At 38.9% G+C, this 9,967-nt stretch overlaps 1 non-coding gene across 1 annotated transcript; it reads left to right on the top strand.

The window, feature by feature from the left end:
* Positions 1-8,197: 8,197 nt before the first annotated feature.
* On the top strand, positions 8,198-8,304 carry LOC141650155 (small nucleolar RNA R71). Its single transcript, XR_012546208.1, has one exon. It is a non-coding gene; the product is annotated as a small nucleolar RNA R71 (small nucleolar RNA).
* The last annotated feature ends 1,663 nt before the right edge of the window (positions 8,305-9,967 follow it).

The following is a 9,967-nucleotide window of genomic DNA, read 5'->3' as shown; positions in this document are numbered from 1 at the left end:
ATGCAAACCTAGACCATATGAAACCACTAGACCATGAACACTTACAAGACTAGTAGCGACAAATAACCCACAACAACCTAAGGCACAAATCTAGCATTAAAGCATAGCAAACATGGTAACACACAATCCACAGCAACAGAAGGCACAAAGCTAGCAATCAAGCATAGCAAATAGAGCGAACGCCCGTTAGAGCGTATAACCACTGCCTCTAACTTGCCAGAGCGTATAACCACTGCCTCTAGCTGATGGAGCGTATAACCACAGCCTCCATTGGTGTGGAGCGTATAACCACTGCCTCCACGGTACTATGTATAGCGTATAACCACTGCCTATATGTCTAAGACCTGGCCAGAGTCTCGGTAAACCGAACAACACTCGGGACCCAGAGCGTATAACCACTGCCTCTGGCCACCCCCGAACACAGACCAAAATAAATCCCACATCAACGGGTAGCGTTGGTTCATTCCGATAGTATATAACTGATACTACCGTCATCTATTCAAACTAGCAAACAAACCAATGCACAGTATAACTGACTGTACTAACATGAGTGAATAACATCACGACTCAACTCATAGGATAGTATAACTGACCATCCTACTTATCATATGAACAAGAGTAACCACATATATATGTAAACATAATGTCATTTAATAACTGAACACAACACAACATATGAACAAGTATCAACCATACAATGTTGTAGTACTCCAGCTATAACTTTAACATTTAACCATTCAATGTTATAGTAACCACAGACCACGCAACACCATAAAATATGATGAGAGAGAAAGTTAGAGAGAGAGCGTGTTTCCTCTAAGCTTTAGATTTCTTTTTGATCAAGCAATGGCCCGATCAAAAAAAATTCCCAAAAATCATCAGAATTCTTCAAAAATTAATCAAAAAACACAACAAAAATCACAAAAACACGTTGATCAGAGTATTGATTCTACGAATAAAGGAAAATCGCATCATCGGTGCCTTCAATTTTCGTCTCAGGAGTTTGACTCTGACTTGGAACAGATATTGGAGCAGGAAGAGGATGATATTGAGGAGCCTGAGTTGGAGCGATCAGAGGAGCTCACACCGCCAACGCCTATGGTTCAAATTACACAGGATGATGTGGCTGGTGAGATTTCTTTTTGGTCTACTTCAGTATATTGCTACGTCTTGGGTGCGAACCCTCCGAGCTCTGTTTTAACAGGGTTCGTGAAAAGAGTTTGGCAAGGTCAGGGGGTTGACAAGATTTCTTTTATGCCCAATGGTGTGTTCTTAGTCCGGTTCAAAACTAAGGAGCAACAGCATTTTGTATTGAATAATGGTCACTTGTTATTCGATAACAAACCTGTTATTGTGAATGAATGGCGTCCTGAGATTGAATTAATTAAACATGAAGTTAAAATTGTTCCGATTTGGATGAAAATATATGGATTAGATGTGAAATTTTGGGGTCAGGAAAGCCTTAAGAAAATTTCTGGAGTTGTAGGCAAATTTGTGAAGAGTGATGATGCTACAACTCATAGGAATTTCTCGGGGTTTGCACGTATTTTGGTAGAAGTTGAAATAGGCCAGCAGTTTCCTTCTGAGATTAATTTCCTGGATGAACATGGAAAAGCCCAAACTGTTAAGGTGGTATATGACTGGCTCCCTGTGTCATGTACTGCGTGTAAAGGGATGGGTCATGTTGCAAAGGAATGCAGGAAGGGGACTGGGAAAATGAAAGTTAACAAGGTCTGGAAGCCTAAGGTGGTGGGTAACAAAGCTATACCTCCACAGCAGGCTAGACCTGTTCCAAAGGTGTCAGAAAAGAGAGTTGTTCCAGTGGTCACGGTTACTCCAGTGGCCCCTAGGGTGGTGATGACTCCAGTTATAGTGCAGAAAACGCCTATAGTGGAGAGTTCTATTCCTAGGAGGTTTATCACTAAACTGATGAGAACTGATAAAGGAGAAAAGAGGAGTTTCCCTCCTGGTGGTGTTACTGTTATGGAGGCTTTGTCTGCTTCTTTGCAACGTTCTAGACTTGGTATCTCTGGGCTAGTTGAGAGAGGTGAGACTAGCAAACTAAAGGACAATGGGTAGTTGTGGTATGTGGAATATTAGGGGTTTGAATAACCTGAATAAACAACAAGAAATAAGGAGTTTTCTTCTCCAAAATAAGGTAGGGTTATTTGGTTTGTTGGAAACAAAAATAAAGAGTAGGAATGGGAATAAAGTAGGGGCTAATCTTTGTCAGGACTGGGCTATATGTACTAATACTAGTCTTCATAAGGGAGGCATAATTTGGCTCATTTGGGATCCTAAGATGTATGAGGTTGATGTGTATGATGTGACAATTCAGTGCATTCACTCTAAAGTGGTGGATAAGGCTAGGAAACTTGCTTTCTGGTTTACTGTGGTGTATGGGTTAAATCAGTTCAGTGAGAGAGATGACCTGTGGAATAGTTTGAGAAATTATCATGGCAGAGTTAAGGTCCTTGGATTGTGGGAGGGGATTTTAATTCTGTCATGGCAAGTGATGAAAGGATTGGGGGTGCCCTTGTGACCAGTGCTGAGATTAGACCTATGTTGCAGACTGTCCAGGATTGTAACTTAGTTGATCTTAGTGCTCAGGGAGCTTTCTATACCTGGTCCAACAAGCATGACAATGAATCCAGAGTATACAGCAGAATTGACAGAGTCTTTGTTAATGATGATTGGGTTGATACTTTTCCTGAGAGTTATGTACACTTTATGCTTGAAGGTACTTTTGATCACTGCCCCTGTGTGGTGCAGTTTGATTCTGTGAGTCAGAGAAAGGGGGCTTCATTCAAATACTTCAATATGTGGTCCCTGGCCCCTGACTACAAACAGATAGTGACAGATGGTTGGCATAAGGTGGTACAGGGGACTCCTATGTTCAGGGTGGTGTCTAAATTGAAGGGGTTGAAAATTGGTTTGAAGAATTTAAATAGAGAACAGTTCAGTGACATTGAGAAGTTAACTTCTGTTGCTGAGCTTGCCTTGAAACAATTTCAGGAGTCTTTGGTTTTGGACCCTTTTAATGACCAAATTATTCAAAATGAGAGGGCCTGTGCCCAAGAGGTGACTGAGTTGAGGAAAGCTAGAGCTTAGTTCTTGAGTCAGAAAGCTAAGTGTGAATGGAGTAAAATGGGGGATGAAAATACTTCTTATTTTCATGCTCGTATCAAAAGGAGAAGAGCTAGAAATAGAGTGTTTCAGGTGAAGGATATGAATAATATTCTTTGTTCTACTCCTGAGAGCATTCAAATGGCCTTTGAAGAGTACTACAAGTCCTTGTTGGGGACTTCTAAACAGGTCAGAGAGGTTAATAGGAGAGTTGTGACATCTGGGAAATGTGTTACTGCAGATCACTGTAGTCTGCTGCTTGCTCCCATTACTAATGAGGAGGTCAAACAAGCTATGTTTGATATACCAGGAGACAAAGCTCCTGGTCCTGATGGGTACAGTAGCCATTTCTTCAAAGAGAACTGGGAAATTGTAGGCACTGATATTGTGGCAGCAGTTAGAGGAGCTTTCAGTTCTGGGAAATTGTTGAAACAGGTAAACAACACCATCATTACCTTTATACCAAAAGTTGAGATGCCTGAGACAATGTTGCAATTCAGACCCATTGCTTGTTGAAACACTGTCTATAAATGTTTATCAAAGGTTATTTGTTCCAGATTAGGGAAGGTTCTTCCTAATATTATCAGTCCTTCCCAAAGTGCCTTCATCAAGGGGAGAGATATAGTGGGTAACATTCTGATTTGTCAAGATCTCATTAAGCTTTATAAAAGAAAGAGTTGTTCTCGTACGCTAATGATGAAGCTAGATTTACAGAAAGCCTGTGATTCAGTTGAGTGGTCTTTTGTTAGAGATATGCTGATGTGTCTTGGCTTCCCTGAGAGATTCTTAAGACTTGTGATGGAGTGTGTCATGACTCCTACTTACACACTCTCTCTGAATGGGGCTAATTTTGGTTTCTTTCCAGGCATGAGAGGGCTTAGACAGGGAGACCCCCTCTCTCCTCTTTTATTCACTATCTGCTTAGAGTACTTCAGCAGAGTGGTGGGAGTGATTCAGAGACATGAAAGGTTTAAGTTCCATCCCTTATGCAACAGAATCCAGCTAACACACCTGTGTTTTGCTGATGACCTCATTCTGTTTTGTATAGGAGACAGGGATTCTAGTGATCTGATGCTGAGAGCTTTCAATCATTTCTCTAAAGCCTCTGGTCTCATTATGAATAGGGGTAAATCAAATTTCTACTGTAATGGGGTGGATGAGGCAGTTATCCTTCACCTGGAAAATCAGTTTGGAATGAGAAGAGGAACTGTCCCTTTTAAGTATTTGGGGGTTAATGTGACCCCTAAGAGACTGTCTATCCTGGATTGTGAATGTTTGGTTGAGAAGATTGTTGAGAAAATTAGAGGTTTTGGGGCTATAAAGCTTTCTTATGCTGGTAGGATGGTGTTGATCAAGGCTGTACTCAGTAATCTTCATAGCTATTGGGCTAGAATTTTCATTCTCCCCAAAGCTGTCATTAAGGAAATTAAAGGGGTGTGTAGGAATTACCTATGGCATGGAACTGACAACAAGGAAACTCCTGCTCTGGTCTCTTGGGATCAGATTTACCATCAGAAGAAGCATGGGGGTCTGGGGCTTAGGGACTTACATGCGTGGAATGTGGCTGCCATAGGTAAGTATGTGTGGTGGGTGGCCATGAAGGCTGATCACTTATGGGTAAGATGGGTCCATGCCATTTACATTAAATCCAAAACATGGGAGGATTATCAACCTGCAATTGGGTCTAGTTGGGCATGGAAAAAAATCTGTCAAGTTAAAAATATTTATAAGGCTAAGTTATTCTCAACCAACAATGTGGAGCATTATTCAATCAAAGAGGGGTATAACTGGCTTAGACCTGAGGGGCCTATAGTCAGTTGGTATCCTTGGATGCTAAATAGGTGGATTCTGCCTAAACATGGTTTCATGGTGTGGCTTGTTGCTCAGCAGAGATTATTAACTCAGGATAGGCTCGTGAAGATGAGTATTACCAATGTCAATTGCTGTTTCTTGTGTGGTGATGCTGAGGAGAGTCACAGTCGCCTGTTCTTTGACTGTTACTATAGTAGAACTTGCCTGCAAATGATATCAGACTGGTGCCTGTTGCAGCTACCTATCACTGAGTGCATTAATTGGTGGGTAAAGTGGAAGACACCTGAACTTAGCAGGAAGAAGATCATTGCTATGATCATAGCAAGTATGTTGGCTCATGTTTGGTTTAGCAGAAACAAATGCAGGCTTGAGGGGTGTGTTATCCGGCCTACTGTTTTATGTAGGATGATTAAAATGGAGGTTCAGAATAGGTTAAAAAACTGTGTCATCAAGTCTCAAAATAGACGAGTCATAGACTGGGTTAAATACCTGCAGTCTACGTAAGGATGCATGTTGTTTGTAGCTTGTTGACAGTGTGTGGCAACTGTTATGAATGTAATGGTGTAAGGGACAATTTATTTTTCAATGAGAAAGCTTACATTTTCCCAAAAAAAAATGTTATAGTAACCCTAACCATAACATGAAATCTGGATGCGAGGTTACAGTATCCTCGACTATAACTTCAACATATACGACTTGAAGTTATATTTACCTCAACTATAACCTTGACACTAAACTCAAAGTTATACTAGTTCCAACCATAACCTCGAGCTATAAATTTCAGGGTACGTTAGTTCCAGCTATAACCTTAACCCGTATCCAATGTTATAGTAGCTTCGGCTATAACCTTGAATCATATTTCCAAGGTTATGCCTCAAACAGCCATAACTTGAGTAACAACCCAAAGTTGTACTAACTTCAGCTATGACACTTGATCATCATCAAGGTTATACTAGCTTTAGCTATAATTTTAGAGAGCACTCTTGGCCGCCTATCTTGCCGCCATTATGGTTCATTCGTAAACCCTAATTACGCTCATGACACCCATAACTTAATGAATAAGCAACATATGATATATAATTAATGCATAAAACATATACAAACATGCGAAACATATTTAATCATGATAACAAATAATCAAACATGTACCAATCATACAAACCAATCATTAAATCATATTAATTACATCAATTGACATAAACACAATTAAAAGAGAAACAGCTAGTTACCTTATTAGCAATTAATGAAAACCTTCATAAAGAAAACGACCAACAAAGCCTTGTATCCAATACGTGTCAACGTCCTCAAAACCAGCATCAAAGATACACGAATCCAAATCCATGAAAACAGTATAAAAGATTCTTCTTCTTCTTTACCCATTAAAAATAAGAGACCTTAAAGGTAGGTCTAAAGGTCCATACAAATAATTCTCATAAAAAAATATTTGGAGATGAATATGTTGTAGAGATAAGGGCAAGGATTATGAAAATATAATTTTCTTTTGAATTGGGAAGAAGTAAAGATATTCAACAATGGAGTCAAAGGGAGAAAGGAGAACAAAAGAGAGAAATAGAGGAAGACGCGTGCGGCTTAGTGTACGTGGAAACAAAACCTTTGGTTTGACCTAGTTGCTTGCTAGGTTAAATCTATTTATAAGAGATTAACTAATGGGATTTGGGTCCATTAGCTCATACAATGAATTATATGATTACAAATCCAACTGGATATTATTAAAACGCTAGAAAAGCTTAAATAGGAAAAGTAATTATTAAATTAAAATAGTAAAATCGTACACGGACATTTTAACCTAATCAAAAGTATATTAAAATGAGAAATAATAAATAGAGAGACGATAAATATAAATATTTCTGAAATACATCCATACACTTCGAAATAATTAATTTAATAAAATAGTTTTATAATAAAATATTATTATAAAATACGGGGTGTTACAAGAAGCTTCTCGGATCTTTGAGCTTATGTGGGGAATTCCTTGGAAGTATTGCACTACTTATCTTTGTGAATGCGATGGTCTCTAACTTCCTAATGGACTTCTTCTTGGTAAGGATATCTTTTATGTATTTTGCATAGGCCGGACCATGGTTGATCAACTCCGTGAATGGGATAGAAACTTCTAGGTTCTTCACAATCTCCATGAACTTTCCAAGTTACTCATCAAGCTTGGGCTTGGCTTGGCGACTCGGAAATGGAAGTCTAATCACAATAGGTTCTTTTTCAACCTCTTTGGCCTTCTTTTCATTTCTCTTCTTTGATGATTCATTGGTAGTTGGTTCCACTACCTTAGGATTTCTTCTCAATGGTTCCATCACATCTCTTGTCTTGACACTTTCAACAACATCCTCTTAAATTGGCTCCTTAGGTCCCTCATATCGTGTACCACTCCTCAAGTGGATTGCATTGATAGTTTCATGTCTTGTAGTAGGATTACCTTGGGGAGGTAATTGTCCTTTTTACCTTTGGGAACTTGAAGAGGCCAATTGGGACATTTGTGTTTCCAACATCTTGGTATGAGGAAGGACATTGTTGATGGTACTGTCTTTGGCTTGGATATCTCTTTGCATTTGAGCAAAGAAATCTTGTTGGCTCTTTTGCATTTAAAGGGCCGCTTTTTTAACATCAAAAGCTTGGTCATTGGATTGATTGTAAGAGGGTTGGTTTTGGAATCCTTGGTTTTGGTTGAAATAGGGTGTTTGAGTTGGATTTCTCATTGGACGTGGGGTGTAATGGTTGAGGATTTTGAATATTTTGGCTTTTATATGAGAAGTTTGGGTGAAATTTGGTGTTTTCATTGTAAAAGTTGGAGTACGGGGTGCCATTCTTGTATGCTTGAAAAGCATTCACTTGCTTATTTGTGTCCCTACACTCTTGTTGATCATATCCCAAAGTTCCACAATTCTAACATACTCCATTTGGAATAGAAGATGTTGCCACCATGGCATTGACATGTTGCTTAGGTGATTGAGAAGCTTCATTCATCTTGGCTATGGCCTTGTCGAATTTCAAGTTCATTGTGTCAATATAGGCATTTAGTTAGGCACCCAAATCGGCACTCAATTGTGTGACGGAGTCAACTTCATGTCTCCCTCCCCTAGTAGCTTTTCTTGGCCTACTATATTGAGAGTTGTGAACTGCCATCTCCCCTATCTTTTCCCGAGTTTGGTTGTCATCTACCTCGGTGAACCTTGCATCTTCATACAACCCATTCAAAAATTGTTGGATTAAAAACCATTCGGTTATTAGTCCATGATGAGGACAAGAGTGACATGTATCTTTGAATCTTTCCCATGCCTCATATAGAGACTCTTCATCTCTTTACTTGAACCCGGTGATTTGGGCTCTTAACATGTTGGTCTTCTCCGGAGGGTAGAATTTTTTGTAAAAGGCAAGTGCGAACTTCTTCCATGAATTCTAAGAGTGGCCTTGTCTAGGCTCTTTAACCATTGTTTTGTGGTTCCGATCAAGGAAAAAGGAAACAATACCCATCAAATTTGATCTTGAGTTATCCCCGTTTGGGAAATTACATCACAATAGTCACAAAAAATCTCCATGTGTAGATGAGGATCCTCACTAGGCATCCCTCCAAATTGAATTCTCTCAACTAATTGTATGAATGCGGATTTGGCAGTGAAATTACCGGTCAATTGGGGTGGTGTTGGAGTACCATTTGGTAGGTTCTCCACGGCTGGTACGGAATGAGATGAAAATTTAGGCATTGTAGGTTGATTTTATGGTTGGTTTTGAATTGGGTTCTCCTCTCCTTGTCTTGCAAAAGGGTTGGTAAACTCAACACTATCCGATTGGATGATACCAATGTCCACAAGTTCTCCAATACCCACAATTGTTGAAGTTCCTCTAACGGTTCTTCTAATATTTGTCAAAGTTTTTTCAATCTCGGGATCAATAGGCAAAAGACCGCCTTGTGATCTCCTAGACATGCAAAAATCAAACAATTAGAAAACAATTAAAACTACCTTGAGGAGTTTGACTTCCCCAAGGTTAATAAAGAAACAACTAAAAGCAACAAATGATAACAATTCAATTGAACACCGTCCCCGGCAACGGCGCGATTTTTGATGAGGGTCGGAATTGTCATCTATTCTCCCTATCAAACACTATTTATAATCTCAACAAACTACTCTTAGTAGAGTGGTAAGTAAATGTCGGATCCCAAGGGACATGTATTGTATTAATTTACCGGTTGTAGAAACCTATCTCTTGTCACAATTGGGTTGAGTTTGAGGTTTGCAATATAAACTATTAGAGAAAGGAAATATAAACAAATGAAAGTAAAGCAAAGCAACCAAATGGGGTTGTAAACAATTGATTAAAGGCACTAGGGTGTCATGGGTTCATAGAGGAATCATGATAAGATCGCATAAATAAGTTTCATAGATGCAAGCAATTTATTGTTGTAGTGGAATCGAGTTAGTTTATATCTTACAATTCCTAGGAAGTTTTGGGTCTCGAAGCCGAGTTGGTCAAGACTTTACAACACCTAAAAGTCGACTTAATTCTTCCTATTCAACTATATGCATGGTCTAACAAGCCTTGAGTTAGTTTATGTCTCACAAGTCTTGTTGAAAGGATACGAGATTCATGCTAGGTTGTCAATCTAGCATTTTATCAAGCATAATATGTGCATAGGTTGAAACTACAATAAGCAAGCAATCATATGAACTTATTAAGTAAAGTTATACCCCATGATTGACTCCCCTAATCTCCCATTAACCCTAGTTAAGGAACTACTCACTCATTTTTATGGTGGACATGCTAACAATTGTGTCAATCATATTAACAAGTCTAAACATGATGAAAGAGTAAAACAATAAACAAGGATTAAGTAAAGAGAAATTTTACCAACTTAGGATGATCAAATAGAAAGTAAAGAATAATAGAAGAAAACTCGATGAATGATTAAGAGTTGTCAATTCTCCAATAAACCCCAAATAGTCTTCAAATGACCCAACTAGATCTAAGAACACTTGAACAATAATTAAAGAAGGATTAA

This window comes from Silene latifolia, chromosome 3 (assembly GCF_048544455.1).
Source record: "Silene latifolia isolate original U9 population chromosome 3, ASM4854445v1, whole genome shotgun sequence".
Taxonomy (NCBI): domain Eukaryota; kingdom Viridiplantae; phylum Streptophyta; class Magnoliopsida; order Caryophyllales; family Caryophyllaceae; genus Silene; species Silene latifolia.
Note: the sequence above shows the minus strand (reverse complement) of the source record. Positions and strands in the feature narration are given on the sequence as shown.